The sequence below is a fragment of the Hyperolius riggenbachi genome, chromosome 12, assembly GCF_040937935.1.
Source record: "Hyperolius riggenbachi isolate aHypRig1 chromosome 12, aHypRig1.pri, whole genome shotgun sequence".
Taxonomy (NCBI): Eukaryota; Metazoa; Chordata; class Amphibia; order Anura; family Hyperoliidae; genus Hyperolius; species Hyperolius riggenbachi.
In genome coordinates this window covers 218,852,946-218,878,088 of record NC_090657.1, presented here as the reverse complement: position 1 = coordinate 218,878,088, position 25,143 = coordinate 218,852,946, and the positions used below count along the sequence as shown (strand labels likewise).

The following is a 25,143-nucleotide window of genomic DNA, read 5'->3' as shown; positions in this document are numbered from 1 at the left end:
GACAATTAGTCTGCTGCAGCCCAGTGAGAACTGCGGGTCACCACTGCAGCTGACGGAGCGTTCACTGTACACGTCATTATGCAACACATTACATATTACATCAACATTATCTGTGTTCATGGTAACAACGTGTCCCCCTCCAGGCCTGGGCACTGGAGACTCACTAGGGCTGGCTCCTAGTACACAGTCCTTAGCCCCTGGGGCCCCACCAGCACAGAGTTATCAAACAGTACCTTGCTAGAGTCCTGAACTTCTGCTGGGGATGCAGGCTACACGGGGGTTGGAGTACAGTCCCAGGTCAGTACCCAACAAAAGTTCATGGGGATGGCATCCGTTACCCCCACTTCTTTCATTCCGCTGCCGCCCCCCCAATCCAGGTGGACCAAGGCGGTGGGTATGGTGGGGGTGACACCCCCAACTCCTTTGACAGCCATAGTTTTGCCAGGAATGTACTCCTCGGGGTTCACAAGCTGGGGGTGCACTAGAGTCACCTCTGCTCCAGTATCTCTCAGACCGGTGGTAGCTGTATCCCCAACCGTGACAGGTTGCAGATTCTCTGCATAGCTACCTGCATTCCTGGTGGCACACAACGCATTTCGGGCCCCGCCAGAGTTTGGGGCTTCCTTCTTTTCTGGGCACGTAGCACTGATGTGACCCGGTTTGTTACAGGCAAAACATTTCCGAGTGTCAATGGTGGCCGTTTTACCTCCAGGAGGCTGCGGTTCTTGGCTCCGCTGGGTGCTCAGAGGAGAAGGTCTCGCAGTCTTTTCTCCCTTCCAGCTGGGCGCCGTAGTCCTCCGAAAATCCGATGCACGATTGGACGTGTAGGAATCAGCGACTTTCGCGGCCTCGTCCATGGTCTTCGGCTTTCGGTCCCGTACAAACTGCCGGACCTCAACAGGACAAGTGTGGAGGAACTGGTCTTTTATTATCAGTTCCTGCAGGGCATCAAAGGTTTCAACAGCCAGTCCTTTTACCCACTGCTGGAAGGCAGTGCGCAGGTTGCACGAATGATCCAGGTAACTGTCATTAGGACCTCGCTGCACTGTCCTGAAATGTTTGCGATACACCTCTGGCGTGAGGTGGTATCGCGCAATGATGGCTTTCTTAATCGCCTCAAAGTCTGTTTCTTCCTCCTGGGGGAGACTCACAAACGCCTCCAGGGCCTTGCCTCTCAGTCCTGGTGTGAGGTATCTTGCCCACTGCTCATGGGGCACCCCATACTGCCGACAAGTCCTTTCAAACCCCTGTAGGAAAGTGTCTATGTCAGAGTCCTTGTCCATAGCGGGGAACTTATCCAGGGGGATTCTGTGGACTTGCTCACCTTCGCGTTCTGCGGGTCCAGCAGACCGGTTCTGCTGCTGAAGTTTAGCCAGCTCCAGCTGGTGTTGCCGTTCAGCACTTTCCCTCTCGGCCTGGCGTCGCTGTGCAGCTTGTTCCCTCTCGGCCTGGAGTCGCTGTGCAGCTTGTTCCCTCTCGGCCTGCCGATGTTCGAGGATCAGCTTTAGGCGCAGTTCGGGATCAGCCGAACCTAGTAGCTGTAGGTCGGCTTCCAAAGATGTCATCTCCATGTTCGGTGGATCGTCCAGGACATCGTCTCCACTCGCATCCTGCGGCGGGAGCGATTCCTCCTCTGATGTATTGTGAGCTGCAGCTGCTGGCGGTGGAGCACGGGCTTGCTCTGCCTCATCATACTCCTCGAGGGCACGAACTAACTGCTCCTTAGTCTGGCCGCTCACCGTCTCGATGCCTTTGTGCTCACACAGGTTGAGTAGTATTTATTTGTTTTGCATAGCTGGTTGCTTTCTGAGCCATCGCGTTGCAAAATAAAAAGAAAAAAGGGGGAGGGAAAGCAAAATACCAAGTGTGTATCCTTGAAAAAAAAAAAAAAAAGTATATAGATTCTGCACTGAGTAGACTTCTGTAGGCTAGTCGCTTCTAGCAAGCTTCCAGCCTTTAGTACTCAGAATAGCGAGCTAAACTGCGTACTAATGTACTAAACGATCCCACCACTGCCAGCCATTATGTCAGGAACCGGCCCGCGGCACGCCTGCGTATACGGTTCCCGACTGCAGGTTTGACCAAGCGGGGAGCAGCCTTATTCAAGCTAAAAACAAGGCTGTGACCCCTCAAATGCTTCTTACTGCCACCACTAGCTGTTGCTGGAAACGTCCACTCGGCTGTCGAATGCTCAGCGCGCAATCCGCGTTTTCGTATTCGGGTCAGCTGTGCGCTTTAGGCCGAATACGGGAACGCCACGCACACACAGTACAGTTACACGGCACAATCAGGCACTGACTTGTAATGCAAGTTACACTGTAGTGCAGCAAAACCACTAACTATCGTTCCAAACGATACTGTTAGCCACTCTGCTGTCGAGCGCAAAAGTGCCCCATACACACAATGCAATTACAATCTCATACGGTAGTGTTGCTCAAACGTACAATCAAGCATGGACTTGTACACAGTTACACGTCAGTCTCTTCTAGGCTATGAGTGTTTGTTTAGTACAGCAGAAGTCAAACTTATTAAACAACTATTTAATATTCCAGAAAAAAGTGGAACAATGCAGAAAATATATGTAACGATTGGGTGCTGCAACTCAGACGTCTGATTATTTGTGATCTGCAGAATCACCAATAATACAGACGCTATACCTGATTATGTGGTGATCTGCAGTATCACCAATAATACTATTATAGCTAGCTGAGAGTAAGGTGTGGTGTTTGGTGCAACAGTATAGACTTCTCCAGAGGAGCTGGAGGGTCTACCAACACAAGTAATAATACCTTTACCAGAGGAGCTGGCAAAGTACTAATAATGAAAGAATTAAAGAAGTTTGGCTAAACCTTACCAGAGGAGCTGGTAAGGTAATAACAGCACAAATGACTGAATAGTTTAACTAGACCTTGCCAGAAGAGCTGGTAAGGTACTAACAGCACAAATGACTGAATAGTTTAACTAGACCTTGCCAGTGGAGCTGGCAAGGTACTATCAGTCACTGGAGCTATGCAAGTATGTCTGAACCTCACCTGATTGGCTGGTAGGTTCTAATAGCTATAGCGTCTCACCAGTGGCTAGGGCCCACTGGTGAGTAGAGTAGTCAGACAGGCAAGGTACGATAACAGGCAGGTAGAGATAGTACAAAATCGGCAGGCGAGAGAGTAGTAAATATCAGGCAGAGGTTCAGCAACTTAAAGAGACACTGAAGCGAAAAAAAAAATAAGATATAATGAATTGGTTGTGTACTATGAATAATTACTAGAAGATTAGCAGCAAAGAAAATATTCTCATATTTTTATTTTCAGGTATATAGTGTGTTTTCTAACATTGCATCATTCTCTAATATGTGCAGATTACACAACACTCAGCATTCAAAATGATTCTTTCAGAACAGTCTGAACTAATGACCTCTCCTCTGGTAGATAAAAAGAAAACTGTTCACTTACAGTTGAGATAATAAAAGTCAGAATACAACCCTCTCCACGACTTTGAAAGTCGTAGAGATTAATGGCTTTTTTGCATAGAGATAACAACTGGAGTTCCTTAACTCTTCCTGTACTGGAAACAATTACACTGATGTATCTGATCTTAATGTTTTATTTCTTAGCTGTGCTACACATACAAATCATAATATCATAATTTTTTTTCCGCTTCAGTGTCTCTTTAAGTCAGAAAGGCAGAGGTACAGAATCGTTTAGTAATAGCAAGGTCAGAGAGTAGCCAGAATCATACACAGGTTATCAGAATACAATGTAATAATAACTAACTATAGATAGATGTATATCGCAAACACTGCATATACATCTAATCATCAACAGGAACCTCACTAGGTCTGAGCACTAACACGAGTGTATTCGCAAAAGCAGACAAGTTGCCAATGATCTGTGAAGGCTTAAAGGGAAGGTCCAAGCAAAAAAAAAAAATGAGTTTCAATTACCTGGGACTTCTACCAGCCCCATGTAGCCATCCTGTGCCCTCGTAGTCACTCACTGCTGCTCCAGTCCCCCGCTGGCAGCTTTCTGACCTCGGAGGTCAGGGCCACATTGCATACATTTTTACGCATTCCAGCTAGTGCAGGAACAAAAATGTACACGTTGCACCACTAACGCGTAAAAATGTATATGTTACTGTTCCTGCACTAGCGGGAATGTGTAAAAATGTATGCAATGTGGCCCTGACCTCCGAGGTCAGAAAGCTGCCAGCGGGGGACTGGAGCAGCAGTGAGTGACTACGAGGGCACAGGATGGCTGCATGGGGCTGGTAGAAGCCCCAGGTAAGTGAAACTCATTTTTTTTTTGCTTGGACCTTCCCTTTAAGAAGCCGAGGAGAGCCCAGCGCCACGTCCCCTAGCAATCAGCCAATCCGAGCGGCGCGAGTCACCCCTGACATCAGCCGACCGGCAAGTCAGCTGACGCGCCTGTGACGCACGCGGTTCCCGAGAAAACCGCGCGTACGCCATTCAAGTCCCAAACGCACTTGCGAATTTCATTGCAAGCAACCAGAGTGACAGTTTTTGGTTTAAATACACTTTTTTTTTTCCCGTCGCCAAAGGGCTGGAGAAATCTTTTCATGGTCAGTTAATTAGCCTCCTGTGAAAAGACTCTCTGCCAGCACAGGGGACCCCCTGAGGTGTTTATGACCTCATCCATCACAGATAAGCCTGACAAAATTCAATAAAGGCCTCTTTCTGGAGACTTGAAGGCACCGATCTCAGCAGGTTTTGTCACCTGGCCCCATGTCCTGAGAGATCAGAAAGAAGCCATCTCCCAGCTGGCTTTCCCACTGACAGTTAGGAAACCTAGCTGTGACCTCACAAATATGAAATTCATCTTTTGTCATAAAGATGACTTACCAAATAGGCAACGGCCTTTAGAACCTTAGAGGCCTTTAGAATTATTATGAAATTCGGAACAAACCACACAATTGGATGTTCCAGAATTAAAGGTAAGCCCTGCCAAAGCAGAGATATGCATTTGGGGGTCACCGTTCACTCTAAACCCCCCAAGTTTGGTATCAATGTTCTTGATAAATTCTGACAAACCTAAAAATGTTATTAGATTTAACATAACTTGTACGGTTTGCAGATGAGCACACCTATCATGATTCAGGTAAATTCTTGTTTCTATGAGATGGGCAGAGACCTCCTGCTGCAAAGAGGTGTGTGTGATCCACGCCCCCTAACCCCTCCTTGCTGGAGTGGGGGCTATAACCCCAGAGAGCCCAGAAAGCTCGGGGTCCTTTACCTTCAATCTGATGCCTAGTAACATCCTGGCAGCCCGCAAGGACACGGGCCAAAACCTCCATCTTAGAACTACTTCTAACAAAGGCCTGTTGGCCGCATGGCAACTGCCATTTTGGGACTTTCGCCAAAGACTTGCGATTGCCGCATGGACTACCAATAACGGTATTTGAACTGTATATAATCGGACATTCTGTTTCTTTTCCTCTCTTCCCTCTGTCAAATCAATCTGTTCTAAAATAAGCTGTGTGTATGTAGTTTAGAAATAAACTAACGATTTTTATCGTTCAGTCTTGTGCCTTTTCTGGTCATCTGATTGCTGCTATAACGAATCTGCCCTCTGAAGAGTCAGTCATACTACCGCATTGTTTTACGATTTGCTTATAAATTGTTGATTTGCTAGCTAGGTTGTAAATAACCGTTTCTTCCTTCTGGGAGTAGCTAGTACCAGATTTCCTGTGTAAAATCGATAACTTTCGTTTCTCGATTGTAAACACAATTCGAGATTGCATCATATAGGGACCCAGTAACCTTTCTTTAACGTCACATTGCTCACAGTCTTTAAACCGTCGGAAGTGACTATTCCCCGAACGGTGACTGGAGCGTGTTGAACGTGATTGGGCTGGCTACCGTATTGCGACTGCGGGAGTCTCTTTCCTCCCTGAACTGGAAGAGTGGTGGCAGTGCATTTACCCGATTTCCAGCGCGAAATCGATATTTTAGTTTACCGATTGTATATACAATCAGAATTGTACATGTATGGGCATCTCCAACCGATCTTAAAGTGACTCTGTAACAAAAATTACAACGTTTTTTCTACCATCCTACAAGTTCCTAATCCTATTCTAATCTGTTCTGGCTCACTGCAGCTCTTTCTACTATAACCATCTCTGTAATAAATCAATGTATCTTTCCCCTGTCAGACTTGTCGGCCTGTGTCTGGAAGGCTGCCAAGTTCTTCAGTGTTGAACTGTTCCTCTATGCACACTCCAGTGTGTGTTTTATTTACATAAGCCAGCAGCTTCTCTGCTATCTTATCAGTGATAGAAGAGAGCTGGATAAAAATCCTCCTCTGGAGGCTGTGAAAGGAGCTGGTCTGTCACATACTAAGGAATTAACGACATAGGCAGAGCTGTCTGCAGGAAGCCTGTAATGTTCAGTGCATGAGAGAAGCTGGGGACAGAAGGTAAACACACACAAGTGATCTCTTGAGATTCAGAAGTAAGGCTGTATACAGCCTGCTTGTGTATGGATGTATTTTCTATGTGTGGACATGCTGTACATCAACCTACTTCCTGTTTTGGTGGCCATTTTGCTTGTTTATAAACAAACTTTTTAAAACTGTTTTTGACTACTTTTAATGCGGCGGGGAGTGGTGAAATTGGTGTGTATTTTAACAATACAGATTCTCTTTAACCGTTTACTACGCACACAGTGAATTTGCCTCCAGAAGTCTCTAGTGCATGAGACCTGCATGGCAACAGTGGCCTAGTAATACGGGATTGGTGGATGTTTGTCCCATTACATATTGTCGGCAGCTGCGCGACCAATCTCTGTCAGTCTGTTCACCGTACTTCCTGCGTATGCTAACGGGAGCAGATTAGACGGGATTGGCACGCTCTGTCGCCTTTTCCTTTGCTTTCTTCCCTCTGGCGATCCAGCAACCGGTCTCGTCCGTCTGCGCCCGTACTTCCTGCGTACGCTAACGGGAGCAGATCTCGACGGGATCGCGGGGCTGGATTGTCACAGCGCCTTCTTCCAGCATAAAGGTCCTGTCTCCGCGCGCGCCCGCACGATACAGAGACCCTATGAGCAAGAGTCAATGCCGTTCCCGGCGTGCTGGATGCCGCCGGGACGGATAAGGCCTGTGAACAGGGAACAAAGGCGGCTGCGGGTATAGTCTGCATATCCGCAGCCGCCACAGTTTCAGATGTTACAATATACAAAAGATGTACAAAAAACAATGTAAACAGTTACAAAATAAAAGTTACGATACACACAAGGATATTTGCATAAAAATAAAAATGGGATAACGTTACCAGCATATCGATCTGAACGTTGTGGGAGGACGCAACTTCTGGTCAGGAACCAGGTTAGTCCTAGCGTTGTGCTATCTCCAAAGACTACAAGTTGTGACTGTCCTAACTGCTGTTTTATAGTCCCAAGTGTTGCCCCGGGCAAAGGATGTTTCATCCCACAATCTAATGCAATTTCCCAGACTGTGACAGGCAAACTTCAAAGCTTTTCCTGTCACACTTTGCAGACTTCAAAGCAATTCTGTGTTAAGGTGGCCATACACTGGTCGATTTGCCATCAGATTCGACCAACAGACAGATCCCTATCTGATCGAATCTGATCAGAGAGGGATCGTATGGCTACCTTTACTGCAAACAGATTGTGAACCAATTTCAGCCTGAAACAGATCACAATCTGTTGTGGTGGTGCTGCCGCCGCTCCCCCCGCCCGCATACATTACCTGCTCCGCTGGTGCGACTGCCCCCGGTCACCACTCTTCTTCTCCGTCTCCGCTCTGGTCTGCTCTGGTCTCCGGCATGCTTCCCTTCTTCCTGTCTGGGGGAAGTTTAAACAGTAGAGCGCCCTCTACTGTTTAAACTTCCTGCCGGGACAGGAAGAAGGGAAGCATGCCGGAGACCAGACCAGAGCGGAGACGGAGAAGAGCGGAGACCCGGGAGTCGCGCCGGCGGAGCAGGTAATGTATGCGGCTCTATTGTGTCGGTCGTCGGGCACTCGAACGCCGCTAGCGATGCGCTCTTTACCCGCGGGCGATCGACGGTTATTTTCCGCACGGCGCGATCGGACGGAATGGATCGAAATTCGGCGTGTAGCGTGAACGATTGGCAGTAGATTCGATCCCAGTGATCGAATCTGCTGTCGAAACGGGCGCAAATCGGGCCAGTGTATGGCCACCTTAAGTTTTGGATCTTTCAGAGATTTCAAAACACTTCAATAAAATCCAATTTGCAAAGTAACTATAGTCTAGTCCAGGGGTGCTCAATAGGTCGATCATTTGGTAGATCGCGGCCTCTTGGCCGCGTCTTGTTAAATATAGCCGCGCGTGTTCTCTGTGTCGTGCTGCGGCTGTCAAAATCTGCTTCCGAGCGAAGCAGCGCTGATGGGAGAGGCGCGGCTAAACAGAGAGGCGTGGCTGGAGGGGGAGAGGAGCCAATTGAGCAGCGCTGATGGGAGAGGCGTGGCTGGAGGGGGAGAGGAGCCAATTGTGAGCGTCTTCTCTCCCTCCTCTGTGATGGTCAAGCGTTGTGGCCATGCCTCCCCCTTGTCCCGCGGGCTTCTACTACCGCATCCATCTTTGGAAGGACTGGACTGGACACTGGAGAGCGGAGGAATTACATTGCTGCCAAGGTGGGTAATAGAATTATGGTGCTGGTGGGTCGGGTCGCGCTGCAGGTCGGGGCCAATTAGTTTACTGTGGGGCTGCAGGGGGAAGGGGATTTAGTTATTATTCATAGAAGCCATGCGGGGGGAGGGGAGGGAGGGCTGGGGGTTTAACTGAGCTTAATGTGGGCACCCCTAGTTGAGGGAAGGATTGCTGCCAAATATGCTGGGGTGGGGAGGGGGGGTTAATGTCACTGTGTGGGGGTACATTTGTGGGGAAATCTGCCAATGAGATTGCACTTGTGGGGAAATCTGCCAATGAGATTGCACTTGTGGGGAAATCTGCCAATGAGATTGCACTTGTGGGGAAATCTGCCAATGAGATTGCACTTGTGGGGAAATCTGCCAATGAGATTGCACTTGTGGGGAAATCTGCCAATGAGATTGCACTTGTGGGGAAATCTGCCAACGAGATTGCACTTGTGGGGAAATCTGCCAACGAGATTGCACTTGTGGGGAAATCTGCCAACGAGATTGCACTTGTGGGGAAATCTGCCAATGAGATTGCACTTGTGGGGAAATCTGCCAATGAGATTGTATTTGTGGGGAAATCTGCCAATGAGATTGTATTTGTGGGGAAATCTGCCAATGAGATTGCATTTGTGGGGAAATCTGCCAATGAGATTGCACTTGTTGGGAAATCTGCCAATGAGATTGCACTTGTTGGGAAATCTGCCAATGAGATTGCACTTGTGGGGAAATCTGCCAATGAGATTGCACTTGTGGGGAAATCTGCCAATGAGATTGCACTTGTTGGGAAATCTGCCAATGAGATTGCCTGTGTGGGGAAATCATCTGCCAATGAGATTGCCTGCGTGGGGAAATCATCTGCCAATGAGATTGCCTGCGTGGGGAAATCCTCTGCCAATGAGATTGCCTGCGTGGGGAAATCCTCTGCCAATGAGATTGCCTGCGTGGGGAAATCCTCTGCCAATGAGATTGCCTGCGTGGGGAAATCCTCTGCCAATGAGATTGCCTGCGTGGGGAAATCCTCTGCCAATGAGATTGCCTGCGTGGGGAAATCCTCTGCCAATGAGATTGCCTGCGTGGGGAAATCCTCTGCCAATGAGATTGCCTGCGTGGGGAAATCCTCTGCCAATGAGATTGCCTGCGTGGGGAAATCCTCTGCCAATGAGATTGCCTGCGTGGGGAAATCCTCTGCCAATGAGATTGCCTGCGTGGGGAAATCCTCTGCCAATGAGATTGCCTGCGTGGGGAAATCCTCTGCCAATGAGATTGCCTGCGTGGGGAAATCCTCTGCCAATGAGATTGCCTGTGTGGGGAAATCCTCTGCCAATGAGATTGCCTTTGTGGGGAAATCCTCTGCCAATGAGATTGCAATTTGTGGTCGTCCCATGCTAAACTTAGCATTTATAATGTTGTTATATGACTATACAAGACTTGTATAGTAATATACCAGCATTATTAATGCTAAGCTCAGTATTTGAAATGTTGGTAGATCTCCTGGCCTCGGCGAATTTTAAAGTAGCTCGCGAGCCGAAAAAGTGTGGGCACCCCTGGTCTAGTCCATACATCAAAAGATTGTATTTTGGTTACAGGTAGCCGTGTGCATGCAATTACCTGTAACCAGACACAGACAATCACATCTGAGATCGTCTGCTATTGTTCCCCCTCAAATGCATATGTACTACAGGAGATTCAATTAGCAGCATCCAACTTCCAGAGGAACTGACTACAAAAAGCTCAAAGTACTTCATACTGCCATACAAACAAACACAGCTTGCCCCAAAGCCAGAATGGCTGTAGCAGACATCACATATGATACAGTCAGAAAAATATGCTTCTGTATTATCCCAACATCCTAGCTGCTATATCATGACACCCTGTTCTCTGCTGCCATGTCCAGGTCACGATTTGAAAACATCCTGCGCTTCCTGCACCAGGGCTGTGGAGTCAGTCCAAAAATCCACCGACTCCGAAGTTTAGGATTCCACCGACTCCGACTCCTCTAATTTGCATATTACAATTTTGTTAATTAACAGTATGTAACGTGAAAGTCGTCTCTTAACTGTCAACGCTTAGGAATTTTACAAGACAACTGAAGTGAGAAGGATATGGAGACTGCCATATTTATTCCCTTTAGACTAAAACTAGTCCTTGGTAAGAGTACTTGCAAAAGGTACAGACCGGAACAAAGAACATCTATCAGGCCCTAGGCAATGTAACTGTGGGTACATGTAAGAATGATGTGCAGCTACTCTGCAGGGGAATGAGGAGATTCTTCCTCTATTACACATTCTTCATGCACAATCTGAACCAGGTTTATGGGTGATAGACAACACCTCTCTGTGTACAATGTGTACATCATTTTCAGTGGATTCCCTGCAGCTCTGTGGGGAGAGCATATGTAGAGTATAGTACTACTGTGTAACAAAGTGAACCTGAGACAGATGAAATTAAAGTTTTATACATACCTGGGGTTTCCTCCAGCCCCCTTCAGGCTAATCAGTCCCTCGCTGTCCTCCTCCACCACCTGGATCTTCTGCTATGAGTCCAGGTACTTGAGCCAGTCTGGTGTAGTGCACATGCACACACTCCGCCGCCGGAGGCGTACTACACCTGCGCAGCACTATTGCGTAGGTGCAGAATGCTCCTGGCTGTGGAAGCGGCACGTAGCCAAACTGCTCTGACTGGCTGAATTACCTGGACTCATAGCAGAAGATCCAGGTGGCGGAGGAGGACAGCGAGGGACCGAATGGCCTGAAGGGGGCTGGAAGAAGCCCCAGGTATGTATAAAGCTTTTCTTTTAATTCGCCTCAGGTACCCTTTAATTCATAGTCACCAAACCAAATTTTAACAACATATCAAATTATTTGATTTCATGAGCAAAGGGAGTGCATACATTTGCATAAACCAGCATCAATGCAGAATTATTTCCATCTCATTGACCATCTCTATTAGTGACACAGCTACACATCAGGCTTTATTCTTACAGCATAGATGTTACTTCGTATATATGTTACGGCCAGAACCCAAAGTGTGGCCACTTCTAGTTCTGGCCGGCCAATGTGCAAAGTGGCCGCAGCGCAGCGGCCAATGTTAGAAATGTTATGTTTACGCCGTCTCGCTGCGGCCAAATTGATGACAACTTGCTTAATTTAATGAAATCTAGCCGGCGTCAATGTAATAGATGAAGCCGCCGGCTTTCGCACTGCCTCTCTCCTCTCCCCGATCCCCGCCTTCCATACAATAAGTAGCAGCCGGCGGGGACACGCGTGTCCCGAGAGTCGTTCGTCGCGGCAGGGGAATCCTGCCGTTCCTGCAGAGCGGGTGCTGGCAGAAGCAATGTCTGCAGCCTCCCCGCTCTGCTGCGACGAACGACTCTCCGGCTGCATGTCCCCGGCTGCATATATACACACACACACACACACACACACACACACACACACACACACACACACACATTATTTTTAATGACTATTATCTGAGAAATAGAACATTTTATCATATCTTCTATTTTAATTGCAATAGGAGTCGGTGCATTTTTTCCCGACTCCGACTCCAGGCACCCAAAATTGCTCTGACTCCACAGCGCTGTCCTGCACTTCAGTGCCAATATAACCTGTCATCTAAGAGGCCGCCCTGCTTATAACCGGTTCCACAAAATGTTGCCCCTCATAGACCACCTGTCATCAAAATTTGCAGATGCTTATACCCCCTGAACAGTCATTTTGTGGCATTTGGTTTCCTGACTACTACTCACGGTTTTGGGCCCCAAAAATGCCAGGGCAGTATAGGAAACCCACAAGTGACCCCATTTCAGAAAGAAGAAGACACCCCAAGGTATTCCGTTAGGTGTATGATGAGTTCATAGAAGATTTTATTTTTGTCACAAGTTAGTGGAAAATGGCACTTTGTGGAAAAAAAAAATCAATTTCCACTAATTTGTGACAAAAAATAAAATCTATGAACTCGCCATACTTCTAACAAAATACCTTGGGGTGTTGTCTTTCTTAAAATGGGGTCACTTGTGGGGTTCCTAAACTGTCCTGGCATTTTAGGGGCCCTAAACCGTGAGGAGTAGTCTAGAAAACAAATGCCTCAAAATGACCTGTGAATAGGACGTTGGGCCCCTTAGCGCACCTAGGCTGCAAAAAAGTGTCACACATGTGGTATCGCCATACTCAGGAGAAGTAGTATAATGTGTTTTGGGGTGTATTTTTACACATACCCATGCTGGGTGGGAGAAATATCTCTGTAAATGGACAATTGTGTGTAAAAAAAAGCAAAAGATTGTCATACAGAGATATTTCTCCCACCCAGCATGGGTATGTGTAAAAATACACCCCAAAACACATTAAACTACTTCTCCTGAGTACGGCGATACCACATGTGTGGCACTTTTTTTGCAGCCTAAGTGCGCTAAGGGGTCCAAAGTCCAATGAGTACCTGTAGGATTTTACAGGTCATTTTGAGGCATTTGGTTTCTAAACTACTCCTCATGGGGTTTAGAGCCCCTAAAATGCCAGTGCAGTATAGGAACCCCACAAGTGTCCCCGTTTTAGAAAGAAGACACCCCAAGGTATTCCGTTAGGTGTATGATGAGTTCATAGATTTTATTTTTGTCACAAGTTAGTGGAAAATGACACTTTGTGAAAAAAAAAAAAAAATCAATAAAAATCAATTTCTGCTAACTTGTGACAAAGGGCTTGATTCACAAAGCGGTGCTAACCTACTTAGCACATCTAAAGTCTTTAGGCGCGCTAACCAGGGTGCTAAGTAGGTTAGCACCAGATTTCTCAATCAGATCACGCGCAAAGTTTTACGCGCGCAAAGTCCTATGCGCGCGCTAAGTCCCATAGGCTTTAATGGGCACTTCGCGCGGAGCGCTCTGTGCAGTGTGCGCGTAAAGTTTTGTGCGCATAAAGTTTTGTGCGCGAAAAGCTGGTTTAGACGTGCTAAGGGGGTTTTCACAGGCGTGCTAATAGTTAGCTCCGCTTTGTGACTTAAGCCCATAATCTTCTATGAACTCACCAAACTCCTAACGGAATACCCAAAAATGGGGTCACTTGTGGGGTTCCTATACTGCCCTGGCATTTTAGGGGCCCTAAACCGTGAGTAGTCTGGAAATTCAGATGCCTCAAAATGACCTGTGAAATCCTAAAGGTACTCATAGGACTTTGGGCCCATTAGCGAACATAGGCTGCAAAAAAAGTGTCACATGTGGTATCGCCGTACTCAGGAGAAGTAGTTTAATGTGTTTTGGGGTGTATTTTTACACATACCCATGCTGGGTGGGAGAAATATCTCTGTAAATGGACAATTGTGTGTAAAAGAAAAATTTAAAAATTCTCATTTACAGAGATATTTCTCCCACCCAGCATGGGTATGTGTAAAAATACACCCCAAAGCACATTATACTACTTCTGAGTACGGCAATACTACATGTGACACTTTTTTGCAGCCTAGGTGCGCTAAGGGGCCCAAAGTCCTATGAGCACCTTTAGGCTTTACAGGGGTGCTTACAATTTAGCGCCCCCCAAACTGCCAGGACAGTAAACACCCCACAAATGACCCCATTTTGGAAAGTAGACACCCCAAAGTTTTCAGAGGGGCATGGTGAGTCTGTGGCAGATTTAATTTTATTTTTTGTCACAAAGTGTAATTTACCGCTAACTTGTGCGAAAAAATAAAATCTATGAACTCACCATGTCTCTCAGTAAATACTTTGGGATGTCTTCTATCCAAAATGGGGTCATTTGGGGGGTATTTATACTATCCTGGAATTCTAGCACCCCATGAAACGAGACAGGTGCTCAGAAACGTCAGAGATGCTTCAAACTGGGGAAATTCACTTTTTGCACCAGTTTGTAAACGCTATAACTTTTACCCAAACAAAAAAAAAAATCCAATAAGTGTCTATTTATTGATCAAAGACATGTAGCACAATAAATTTGGACAAAAATGTATATAGAAATTGTACTTTATTTGAAAAATGTCAGCCCAGAAAGTTAAACAAATCATTTTTTTGACAAGATTCATGTCTTTTTTTTGATGAATATAATAAAAACTAAAACTCACAGCAGCAATCAAATAGCACCAAAAGAAAGCTGTATTAGTGACAAGAAAAGGAGGTAAAATTCATTTAGGTGGTTGGTTGTATGACCGAGCAATAAACCGTTAAAGCTGCAGAGGTCTGAATGGAAAAAAAGTGGCTGGTCCTTAAAGAGAGTCTGAAGTGAGAATAAATCTCGCTTCAGACCTCATACATAGCAGGGGCATGTGTGCCCCTGCTAAACCGCCGCTATCCCGCGGCTTAATGGGGGTCCCTTCACCCCCAAATCCCCTCGGTGCACCCGGGGAGCGCTTCCTGTTTGGGGCAGGGCTAACCGCCGCAGCCCTGCCCCACGCGCGTCTGTCAGCGCGTATCTCCGCCTCTCCCCCGCCCCTCTGTCTTCCTTCACTGAGAGGGGCGGGGGAGAGGCGGCGATGCGCCGCTGATAGACGCGACTGGAGGCAGGGCTAACGGCTGCAGCCCTGCCTCCACTCACGACCAAGCATTGTGGGGGTGGGTTTGGGGGTGAAGGGACCCCCGTTTAGCCGCAGGATAGTGGCGTTTTAGCAGGAGCACAAATGCCCCTGCTAACTATGAGCTCTGAAGCGAGAATTATTCTCGCTTCAGAGTCTCTTTAAGGGGTTTTAACTACTTCACCACTGAGGGGTTTTACCCCCTGAGCACCAGATCAATTTTCACCTTTCAGCGCTCCATCCATTCATTCGTCTATAACTTTATCATTACTTATCACAATGAAATGAACTATATCTTGTTTTTCCCGCCACCAATTAGGCTTTCTTTAGGTGGGACATTATGCCAAGAATTATTTTATTCTAAATGTGTTTTAATGGGAAAATAGGAAAAATGTGGGAAAAAATTAATTATTTTTCAGTTTTCGGCCATTATAGTTTTTAAATAATGCATGCTACTGTAATTAAAATCCATGAAATGTATTTGCCCTTTTGTCCCAGTTATAAAACTGTTTAAATTATGTCCCTATCACAATGTTTGGCGCCAATATTTTATTTGAAAATAAAGGTGCATTTTTTTCAGTTTTGCGTCCATCCCTAATTACAAGCCCATAGTTTATAAAGTAACAGTGTTGTACCCTCCTGACATAAATATTTAAAAAGTTCAGTCCCTAAGGTAACTATGTATTTTTTTTAATTGTAAATTTAAAAAAAAATGTAATTAAAAAAAAAAAAAAAAATGGGGAGTGTGGGAGGTAATGAGTTCATTTTTTGTGTTTAAAGAGACTCTGAAGCGAGAATAAATCTCGCTTCAGAGCTCATAGTTAGCAGGGGCATTTGTGCCCCTGCTAAAATGCCGCTATCCCGCGGCTAAACGGGAGTCCCTTCACCCCCAAACCCACCCCCGCAAGACTTGGTCGCAAGTTGGTCGTAAATCTTCTTCTTCCTGGAGGCAGGGCTAACGGCTGCAGCCCTGCCTCCAGTCGCGTCTATCAGCCGCACATCGCCGCCTCCCCCCCGCCCCTCTCAGTGAAGGAAGACTGAGAGGGGCGGGGGAGAGGCGGAGATACGCGTCTGACAGACGCGCGTGGGGCAAGGCTGCGGCGGTTAGCCCTGCCCCAAACAGGAAGCGCTCCCCCGCTGCACCGAGGGGATTTGGGGGTGAAGGGACCCCCGTTAAGCCGCGGGATAGCGGCGTTTTAGCAGGGGCACACATGCCCCTGCTAACTAAGGTCTGAAGCGAGATTTATTCTCGCTTCAGACTCTCTTTAAGTAATTAATTTGTATGTGAAAAATGTTTAGGGTGTAGTTTTCCTATTTGGCCACAAGATGGCAACAGTAACTTTTTGTTTAATACTTCCGGACGCTTGGAGGAAGTACTAGGAGGCTGGGTAAGTTGTTTTTTTTTTTCACAATGATCGCGCTGCTTAGCGGAAAAGCAGCGGATCATTGCGGGGCTTAGATCAACGAACGGGAATGGATTTTCCCGTTCATTGATCTCCAGGCGAGCGGCGTGTTTACCCGCGGGAGTGCGCGCTAGAGCGAGCGGGAGCGCGTGCAGCGGCCGGAGCGCGGAAAGTACGGATTTCTCCGTCCCTGGGGGTTAAAGGATTGAAAAAGGGACGGAGAAATTCGTACGAGCAGGGGTAAAGTGGTTAAGACTACAGTCCTTAAAGACAATCTGTATTGTTAAAATCGCTCAAAAGTAAACATACCAGTGCGTTAGGGGACATCTCCTATTACCCTCTGTCACAATTTCGCCGCTCCCCACCGCATTAAAAGTGGTTAAAAACAGTTTTTAAAAGTTTGTTTGTAAACAAACAAAATGGCCACCAAAACAGGAAGTAGGTTGATGTACAGTATGTCCACACATAGAAAATACATCCATACATAAGCAGGCTGTATACAGCATTCCTTTTGAATCTCAAGAGATCATTTGTGTGTTTCTTTCCCCCATGCACTGAAGTTTCAGGCTGCTCTTTTCTTCCTGCAAACAGCTTTGCCCTTGTTTGTAATTCCTCAGTATGTGAAAGCCCAGCCAGCTCAGAGGACGATTTATCCAGCTGATTAGAGCAGCTTCTCTTTTCTCTCTTATCTAAATAACACACAGGCAGTATGCATAGAGGGGCCAGGAAGGGTGAGTTCATAGCAGAACCACAACACTGAAGAACTTGGCAGCCTTCCAGACACAGGCCGACAAGTCTGACAGGGGAAAGATACATTGATTTATTACAGAGACTGTCATAGTAGAAAGTGCTGCAGTTAGCCAGAACACATTAGAATAGCTTTTGGAACTTGTAGGATGATAAAAAACAGGATGCAATTTTTGTTACGGAGTCTCTTTAAAGAGAACCAGAGCTGAAAAACAAATAGATTTATACATACGTAAGGCTTCCTCCAGCTCCATAAGCCTGGATCGCTCCCACGACGCCGTCCTCCGCTGCCTCTGTCTGTCGGTATCGGGTCCCTTCGGGCAGTCGACGCAAGCGCAGTGCACTACCTCCGTACTACGTAGGCGCACAAATCCGGAGGGAGCCCCTGCGCATGCTTACAAGTGACGGGACCCGGCGATACAGACAGCAGAGGATGGCGGCGTGGGAGCGATCCAGGCTTATGGAGCTAGAGGAAGCCCCAGGTATGTGTGACATCTTTTACCATTTTTAAGCTAACCCTCGTCTCTGGTTCCCTTTAAGTGGTTAGGGGGGAAATTGTAAATTTCCCTCCTCTTTTCATTTCCTCTGAAGAGTAGCAACATGGGGGTCTCAAAACAACTCTCAAATGACCTGAAGACAAAGATTGTTCCCCATCATGGTTTAGGGGAAGGATAGAGAAAGCTGTCTCAGACATTTCAGCTGTCTGTTTCCACAGCTATGCACATATTGAAGAAATGGAAGACCACAGGCTCAGTTCAAGTTAAGGCTTGAAGTGGCAGAACAAGAAAAATCTCAGATAGACAAAAGCGATGAATGGTAAGAACAGTCAGAGTCAACCCACAGACCAGCACCAAAGGCCTACAACATCATCTTGCTGCAGATGGAGTCACTGTGCATCGTTCAACCATTCTGCACACTTTAAAGGAGAACTGTAGTGAGAGGTATATGGAGGCTGCCATATTTATTTCCTTTTAAGCAATACCAGTTGCCTGGCTATTCAGCTAATCCTCTGCCTCTAATACTTTCAGCCATAGGCCCTGAACAAGCATGCAGCAGATCAGGTGTTTCTGACAAATTTAGACAGATATGACAAGATTAGCTGCATGCTTGTTTCTGGTGTGATTCAGACACTTCTTTAGGCAAATAGACCATCAGGGCTGCCAGGCAACTGGTATTGCTTAAAAGGAAATAAATATGGCAGCCTCCATATACCTCTCACTACAGTTCTCCTTTAAACAAGGAGATGCTGTATGCGAGAGTGATGCAGAGGAAGCCAGTTCTCCACTCACACACAAACAGAGCTGCTTGTGGCATGCTAAACCACATTTGGATAAGACAGCTTAATTTTGTAATGTGCTGTGGACTGATGAAACTAAATTGAGTTATTTGGGCATAACAAGGGGCGTTATGCATGGAGGAAAAACACAGCATTCCAAGAAAAACACCTGCTACCTACAGTAAAATATGGTGGTGGTTCCATCATGCTGTGGGGCTGTGTGGCCAGTGCAGGGACTGGGAATCTTGCCAAAGCTGAGGAACGCATGGATTCCACTCAGTATCAGCAGATTCTGGAGACCAATGTCCAGGAATCAGTGACAAAGCTGAAGCTGCGCCGGGGCTGGATCTTTTAACAAGACAACGACCCTAAACACTGCTCAAAATCCACTAAGGCATTCATGCAGAGGAACAAGTACAACATTCTGGAATGGCCATCTCAGTCCCCAGACCTGAATATAATTGAAAATCTGTGGTGTGAGTTAAAGAGAGCTGTCCATGCTCGGAAGCCATAAAACCTGAATGAACTAGAGATGTTTTTTAAAGAGGAATGGTCCAAAATACCTTCAACCAGAATCCAGACTCTCATTGGAACCTACAGGAAGCGTTTAGAGGATGTAATTTCTGCAAAAGGAGGATCTACTAAATATTGATTTCATTTCTTTTTTGTAGTGCCCAAATGTATGCACCTGCCTAATTTTGTTTAAACAATTATTGCACACTTTCTGTAAATCCAATAAACTTCATTTCAGTTCTCAAATATCACTGTGTGTGTCTCCTATATGTTATATTTAACTGACATTTTTTTATCGTAACAACCAACGGTTTATACAGGAAAATCATGACGATTAACAACGTTGCCCAAACTTTCGCATTCCACTGTATAATGTATTAGTAAAATGATTGATAGCCAAAGTTTTGAGCGCCTCTCTTTGAGGCGCTGATACTGATCTATGTGACTGTCGTTATGTGTTTTTATTTTTGCTTCCAATTTACTTTAACCACTTAAAGGGAAGGTTCAAGCAAAATAAAAAAATGAGTTTCACTTACCTGGGGCTTCTACCAGCCCCATGCAGCCATCCTGTGCTGTCGTAGTCACTCACTGCTGCTCCAGTCCCCCGCTGGCAGCTTGCCGACCTCCGAGGTCGGCGGGCCGCGTTGCGTACATTTTTATGCATTCCCGCCAGTGCAGGAACATTAACACATACATTTTTACGCATTACTGGTTAGACCCTGTAACAAAGATAAGTTCCCCCGGGGGGGGAGGGTTTCTCAGCTCGGGAGGGGGAAGCCTCAGGGACCCAATGAGGCTTCCCCCTCCCCTGTAGCTGCAGGCAATCCAGCGCTGGCTCCCCCAAAGTGTCCGGCAATCCTCCCTCGACAAGCCTGACAAGCACTGATTTGTTTACCTTCCCTGGCTCCAGCGGGGGCGCTGTTGCGGCTCTCAGCACAGAGATAGGTGAAAATAGCCGATCTCTGTTGGGTCCGCTGTACTGCGCAGGAGACTTACGCCTGCGCAGTAGAGCGGGCCGACAGCGATCGGCTATTTCCGGCCATCTCCGAGCAGAGAGCCAATACTGTGCCGGAGCCGGGAAGGTAAATATTTACATCCCCGCTGTTTGGGGAGCTTCATCACCGCCACCGTGGGACACAGGAGGACAGCGGAAGCCTCAATAGGATCCGGAGGCCTCCCCCACCCAAGGTGAGTACCCCCCGGGAAGGTTTTTTTTTTTTGTTACAGGTTTTCTTTAAAGGAAACCTGAGCTGAGGGATCCTAAAGATTTTATACTCACCCAGGGCTTTCTCCTGCTCCGCAAGCACGTGCGCGTCCCTCGCCATCCTCCCACGTTCTGCCGTTCATCCGCGATCAGCCCCGGTAATTGGCTCAGCCACGTTAGTCTGGGCTACTGCGCAGCCTACTTTCTTGTACTTTTTCAGTTGCAGAGTGCTTAAAAGTTACTTGTACATGAAGACAAATAAAGAAAGAGTTTCACTTACCTGGGGCTTCCACCAGCCCCCTGTGCCCGTCAACTATCCTCCGTTCCCCCGCCTTGGCTTAGAATCGGAGTCGATGGCCGTGCGTATTCTTTGCATTCCTGTTCTGCAATAGCGGCCAGCACAGAACGCTATTGCGGACAGGAACGCAAAGACAGATACTTACATAACACATGTATTGTACTGTCCACTTTTTGATTTCAGTGAATTTTATATAGTAAATGAAGATAATTCTGTTCCTGGTGGGGGCATGTCTTTTGCCCACAGTTCAAGGCTAGATACTGATGTCCTTTCTTCCCTTAACTTGTTTTTTATTTTCTCTTCCAATCACTGAGTCACTCAGCCTTGCTTGTAAACTCAAGTGAGCAGAGGATCATGTTTTAGCTAGGCAGCGACATAAAGAAGAGGCGGAATATATTATAGATACAAAAAAAACCAGCATGCAACTGAATGGCAACGGCTACTAAAGGGCTGTGCTACTAAGGTATGTGATAACTCCATGCAGAAAAAGTTTTGAATGCAGGATTAGCATCTTTATCACTTAAAGGGATACTGTAGGGGGGTCAGGGGAAAATGAGTTTAACTTACCCGGGGCTTCTAACGGTCCCCCGCAGACATCCTGTGTTGGCGCAGCCACTCACCGATGCTCCGGCCCCGCCTCCGGTTCACTTCTGGAATTTCAGACTTTAAAGTCTGAAAACCACTGCGCCTGCGTTGCCGTGTCCTTGATCCCGCTGATGTCATCAAGAGCGCACAGCGCAGGCCCAGTATGGTCTGTGTCTGCGCAGTAAACTCCCGGTGACATCAGCGTGAGCGAGGACACGGGCGTGCAGGCGCAGTGGTTTTCTGACTTTAAAGTCTGAAATTCCAGAAGTGAACCGGAGGCGGGGCCGGAGCATTGGTGAGTGGCTGCGCGGGCACAGGATGTCTGCAGGGGACCATTAGAAGCCCCGGGTAAGTTCAGCTCATTTTCCCCTGACCCCCTACAGTATCCCTTTAAAGGGGTTCTCTTGCACTTAAAAAAAAAAAAAAAAACTGCTACTTACCTGGGGCTTCTATTGGCCCCCTGCAGCTAGAAAGTCCTGCGCCGTCCTCCTCCGATCCTCCGTTCCCCGCCGCCAGCACCCGTGTAATTATTTGGCTAACTAGATGAATAGAAGTGTGGCTGCGCAGACTTGGCTGCGTGTGCTCACAGCCGCACTTCTATGCGTCTAGTTAGACGACTAATTACACCGGTGCCAGGGAACGAGTGATCGGAGGAGGACGGCGTGGGACATGACAGCTGCAGGGGGCCAATAGAAGCCCCAGTTAAGTGGCAGTTTTTGTTTTTTTTAAGTGCAAGAGAACCCCTTTAATACACTCAACCCAGTTGCTGTTGAAATTTGATTTTTATGGTGACAATGCCGCTTTAAAAAGAAGTGGAAAATTATCACCTATGAGAAAACTAAAAAAAAAACGTTACTTGAATTAAAACTCCTTTACGTGGAATTGGAGTTAACTGGAGCCATATTATCTCAAATATATAGAATATATATATATATATATATATATATATATATATATATATATAGTCACATGACACGCCTGGGGCAGTGGCGTAGCTAAGGAGCTGTGGGCCCCGATGCAAGTTTTACAATGGGGCCCCCCAAGCACTCTATACATAACAATTTATACGGCGCACCAAAATCTGCCAATGGCAACTACAGTGTCAGAGGTGCAAGAAGGGGATGGGGAACAGTTTGTTAATGATTACCACTATTCAAAGTATCTACAGAAGTCATTATTATGAGCATATGACCAATAGAGAGCTAATTCTGTAGTTAAGGGAGGGCCCTTAGGGGCCCCTCTGGCCCAAGGGCCCCGATGCGGTCGCTACCTCTGCACCCCCTATTGCTACGCCCCTGGCCTGGGGTAACCACCCTTCTCCTCATCACACAAATGACAGACACTAATGACAGTTACCTGCTGGCCAGGGCAGGAGAGGGACCCTCTGGTATCCGCAGCAGATACTCCCATCAGAGGCTCCGGAGTCCGGACTACAAAAACTCCATTAGCAGACTTTCCCCGAGCTGGCGCCACATTTCCGCCTTCGCCACTACCTAGTACCTACCGGGTCCCTGCCGCAAGATGGCGCCATCAGCACTGGTCACGTGACCCGCGCTACGCTATAGAATTGAATGACAAGGGGAATCGCAATCTGCGTATTCACTGGCATTTCCCGGTGACAGCCGCCCTCCCTGCGCAGCTCTCTCATTGGGCAGCTCGGTCACGTGTTCTCAATCTCCTGGCTGTGTGAGTTTCGTTTTTAAATTATAGCGAGTTTAGCGACTACGAGTGCCTGCCCTGAAGTGGCTCGGCTTGCAGCTGCGCGTATCGTGAGGTAGCGAGATGTGGAATTAGAATATGGGGTTCTGAGGTGGCAATAGGATTGTCTGTCAGCAGTGAGGTGGAACTGGGGGAAACTAGCAGCAGCAGTCCTTATAAGGTGTGACCTAGGCTGCTCTTGTTACCAGGAAGCAGGGCAACGCTTGTTAGGAGGTGTGCTGATACCTCCCAACTTTTTGACATGAGAAAGCGGGACACTTAAAGGGGTTCTTTCGCGAAAAAAAGTAGGCAGTTAAAAAAAGTGACAGATGACAGGTTTTGGGCCAGTCCATCTTTTTAAGGGGGATTCTCAGGGCTTTCTTTGTTTTCAACAGCATTTCCTGAACAACAGTTGCAAAATCTAACTGACATAATAGTGTGCAAGTGATTAGGGAGGCCAGCTGGTATCTTGCTATTTTGGCAGTTAAACTGCTGTTCAGGAAATGCTGTTGAAAACAAAGAAAGCCCTGAGAATCCCCCTTAACCACTTGCCGACCGCACGCTTATACCGTGCGTCGGCAAAGTGGCAGCTGCAGGACCAGCGACGCAGTACTGCCAGCTGCAGGCTGATTAATTAGGAAGCAGCCGCTCGCGCGAGCGGCTGCTTCCTGTCAAATCACGGCGGGGGGGCTCCGTGAATAGCCTGCGGGCCGCCGATGGCGGCTCGCAGGCTAAATGTAAACACAAGCGGAAATAATCCGCTTTGTTTACATTGTACGGCGCTGCTGCGCAGCAGCGCCGTAAGGCAGATCGGCAATCAGCGGCCGGGGATCGCCTCCATGTGACGGGACGGATAGCGTCCTGTGCAGCCCGGATCACCGGGGGGAGAGGTAGGAGAGGGAGGGGGGTGAATGTCGCCGCGGAGGGGGGCTTTGAGGTGCCCCCCCCCCGCAACTAGCCTGCACGCAGGAGCGATCAGACCCCCCCTGCACATCATCCCCATAGGGGGGAAAAAAGGGGGGCGATCTGATCGTTCTGCGTGCCCTCTGATCTGTGCTGGGGGCTGTAGAGCCCACCCAGCACAGATCCCTTTAAACAGCGCTGGTCCTTAAGGGGGGGTAAAGGGTGGGTCCTCAAGTGGTTAAAAAGATGGACTGGCCCAAAACCTGTCATCTGTCACATTTTTTAACTGCCTACTTTTTTCCGCGAAAGAACCCCTTTAAAGAGGAACTCCAGTGAACATTTTACTGTTGGCAGGTGATGTAACTGCTGCATGGTTTTTTGGCAGTTTAAAACAGCTATTTCCTACAATGCAACAAGGTTCAGACAGGAACCTGCCAAAAGTTCGAACTTTTCTTGTGGGAGGGGTTACTTGTGGGAGGGGTTGATATCAGTCATACAGAGCCCCCTGATGATCCGTTTGTGAAAAGGAATAGATTTCTCATGTAAAAGGGGGTATCAGCAACTAATTGGGATAAAGTTCAATTTTTGGCCGGAGTTTCACTTTAAGCCATGCCCCTGCCACACCCCTAGTCGCGCATACCATAAAGGTTTCATAAGAAAAATATGTTTTAAAATTCAGACCCCACTATGTGGTTTCTATGCTGGTTTATTTTCCTTCATATTAACATTTTAAAATTAGTGATATATCATTAAAGGATGGCGAAGTTTAGAGACAATGAAACACACTTTTTAGTAGATATAAATATTATATAAAAAAAAAAAAAATATATATATATATATATATATATATATATATATATATATATATTCGTGAAAGAGGGACAGTTGGGAGCTATGTGTGCTGTAGCAACTGCATCTTCTACCTTTAAGGTGTGACCCTAGCTGCAGTTACATAGTGGGAGGGTTTGTTCACACTCGTTTTTGCCCCTTTTTTTCAAGCGCAGGTGATTTTCAAAACTGCCCATAAAACGCTTGTGCAATGAATCTCTATGAGAAGGTTCATATCAGCACGTTGTGCCTGTACCATTTTTGGGGTGTGTTTGCTATAAGGAAAAACGCTCACAAAATCGCTTTGTGCAGCAATTACGTGAGCGTTTTTAAAGGAAACCAGAGACGGGAAAATGAAAAAGATCTTATATATACCCGGGGCTTCCTCCAGCCCAATCCACATGGATCGCTCCTACGCTGCCGTCCTCCGCTGCCTTTACTGCCGGTCCCGGGTCCCGTCACTTCCACTGGCCGTGGCTAGTTGTACGCATCCACAGGGACTCCCTCCGTCTTGCCAGCGCCTGCACAGTACGGAGGGAGCGC

General features: G+C 47.2%; 1 protein-coding gene and 1 pseudogene across 2 annotated transcripts in view; both read right to left on the bottom strand.

Annotated features, from left to right (window-relative positions):
* LOC137542111 (uncharacterized) overlaps positions 1 to 22,693 on the bottom strand; it is a 116,415-nt gene extending 93,722 nt beyond the window's left edge. For both annotated transcript variants that reach the window (XM_068263786.1, XM_068263787.1), the window contains exon 1: positions 22,528 to 22,693. The gene's annotated coding sequence lies outside the window, so the exon portion shown is untranslated. The remainder of the gene's footprint in view (positions 1 to 22,527) is intronic.
* LOC137541055 (uncharacterized) lies at positions 270 to 1,784 on the bottom strand (annotated as a pseudogene).
* Positions 22,694 to 25,143: the final 2,450 nt, after the last annotated feature.